Here is a 3,079-nt window from a genome sequence, read left to right as displayed (position 1 = left end):
ATCTATCACAGCACTGAAAACCCAAAAAAATGGCCCTGAAAGAAAGGGTTGGAGCATGCTGGTATTGAGGTGGTTAGTAAAACACTAAGCTTTTAAATTAAAATGAAACAGTCCAAAATACATGTGCAAAATGTTACAATGAGTTAAAAAAAATAAAAAAAATAAGCACCACCCTTGCATTAGCAGCATGATAGTTCTAACTCACCTCCTGCTGTCAGTATGCTGTGCATTTGTAAGGCAGTATGAGCACAATTTAGAAAAACGGTAGGAGCTGCTTAGTGATATGATTATTGAAGGCAAAAAGGTAGAGGTGCTTCAGGCACACCAACCAGCACTGTTCCCTTGTTGTCCAACTTTACGAGGGGTGGTCCAGGTTGCATATAAATTGCGCTGCAACACTACAGCAATACAAAAAAGCCTTTATAGCAACTAATTGAGGAGATATTACCTCCATGCATCCCCTATGTTATGTAGCACGTGTTTGGTAGAACATACACACTAAAATGAGACAGTTTTCTCTTAGTGCTAATTCACAACACACGCAGTTCCGTTGAGTTTTGTGTGCTTTTTTTTCTTCACGAGATGCATACACAGTGTTTTCCATTTATTCCAACGGCTCTAGCTCACACCATGCAGTCAGTTTCTGCACCGGAAACTGCATAGTGTGAACTAGAGCCACTGGAATACATGGAAAACACTGTGCATGCATTTTTAGTGCAGAAAAAAAGCACACAGAACTGCATCTGGTGTGAACTGGCCCTAAAAGAGTCTCAACATGCATCAGATATGTTAAAAAAAAAAAAAAAAAAAAAACACAATTTCAGTGCGGTCTACTGTAAGGAATATTTGCTTACTAGTTATAAGACATGTACTCATTAAATCCCCCCATATAGGTTTATAATGTGGTAAACAACTGGCACTTGAAAACTATATTAAAAAATGCATTAATATGGCGCAGTTTGATGCCTTCAGGGCACTACCCATTAGGTTTCTAGTCAGCAAACATTTGGGGTAATCTACATGGGAGTTTTTTTTTTATCCCTTTACCTTACTGTAATGTGTTGAAACAAGGTAACTGTCAACAAGAGGTTACATCATTCGGTAGCATAAAATTCAAATCAACCATAGAGTTTTGCATTAAAATGACAATGAACTTTAAACAGCAACATCACCCAATACATTTTTGGGTGTTCGGGAACAGAGCTTCAAATTTTGCCTGCTCCATACAAATTTCAACCTGGATGGCTTATTAGCTATGCTACTCATGGAGGAGGATAATACTATATACAGTGCATGTCCAGAACCCTCTATTGCAGCCATTCTTAATGAGGGTCTAAGCTGTGACTGACATCCCACCAGATGGCGACTGCCAACAGCACTTGGCAGAGTCAGCAAGATGACACAGTGAACTTTTTATGTGTCTGCAAAGAGTGCATTATTCTAACTGACCATCAATGTAAGGTAAAGTCCACCAACGAGCCCTGTGATTTTTTTATTTTTTTATCAGGAGCGCCCTAAAATTTGAATATCCTTTTTCTGCGATGAAAGGTTGAAAAAAAAAGTGCATTTACCACAGAAAATAGCGAGAACACATTGGGGTCAATGAAAAGATTAGCTCAGCTTAAAAGTCAGGCTTGGTCTACCATAATACTGCTAGGGATGGGAGACCACCAATGTCTGTGACCGTGGCAAGAAAAGGACCAAGTGGGAGATCAAACGTTTGGTCCTAATTCATCTTCCTTAAAGTGTTACCAAACCCATAACCGTAAAATGTATATGCAGTAAAGCATGCTAGTTATACTCACTGTGAAACCCAAGGAGTTAATCCTCTGCATTGTGTAAAAAGGCTGTTTGATCCTGTTTTCTCTAATCCTCCCCTTCTTTCACTCTCCCCTAATCATCTTCTGATAGTACAGAGCCTTAAGGGCACTCTGCACATGTTTGGTGTGTATTGGTAGAGTTTTTGGAAGGGTGCATGTGATCAGCACAGGGCCAATCAGCGCTGTCCAGACAGAAGGTCAGGGGTCCTGCAGCCTTATAGGACAGTCAGAGGAGAATGAAGACTCCTCCTACAAGCTTTAACCAGTGCTCAGCCAGACACTGCTAGACGTCACAAGACTGCTATATACTGCTGACGAGAAAAAGGTATTCAGCAGTTTATATTTACGTTTATTTATTTAAAATAATTGCATTTCCATGAACTGTGGGAGACCAGATATAGTGAATGCAGGGTCCTGGGTTTGGCAACAGTTTAAGCTCATCATACATGTTACAATCTGACCATGCAATCAACTTTAGGCGCACCATAATAGAACACAGTTTTGGTATAACTAAACTAATATCAGGAAGGCCTGTGTAGTACATACTTGATGGCTGATATAAAGGAGATTATATAGTCAGATTGTAGCGCAGGTGTGATGAGATTTTAGGTAAAACCCAACTACCACACCTAAATCCTGTTGAACTATATCCTAGAGCTGTATTTTCCGAATCCACACTCCTATGATATTTTTCCAAGGTGCTCTTTTTCCATACAACATTTCAGAAGACTAAACAATTTAGATTTTCAAATTACATATGAAACTGGGGATGATCAACAACAAAAACGCACAGATTTAGATAAATTAAATGTTATTTTGCATGTCACAAAGAAAATGCAAGATCCAATCTTGTTTTTCTGATACCTCCGGCTCTTAAAAAAAACAAAAAAAAAAAAAAAACTCCACTGAGTGGAACTGCAGAATGTACAGAACCATGGAGGGGTGCAATCATTAAAAGAAATAATCAGAATTCATACCAAGTTGACAGTAGGACATGTTATGCTACTTGATATTTTAGGCAAACTTAATTTGGTATTTTTTGACTTCTACTGGTTCATCTTATTTTTATACATTGATGCAGATATGTACTTTACATGTGCAGGATTATACTACAATGGAATGCACCTTCACTGTTTGCAGATATTCAATTGGGTCATGAGTTTTTTAAAATAAAAAAGGGCATCTGCATGTTGATACAGGGTGACAAAGAAGTGTTTTACAAGTGTCATGAGAGGACAATAGCAAGATGACGCACAGAC

Source organism: Lithobates pipiens, unplaced genomic scaffold (genome assembly GCF_037356315.1).
Source record: "Lithobates pipiens isolate NorthernLeopardFrog02 unplaced genomic scaffold, aLitPip1_a1.2 Scaffold_18, whole genome shotgun sequence".
Classification (NCBI taxonomy): Eukaryota; Metazoa; Chordata; class Amphibia; order Anura; family Ranidae; genus Lithobates; species Lithobates pipiens.
This window is presented reverse-complemented; position numbering follows the sequence as displayed.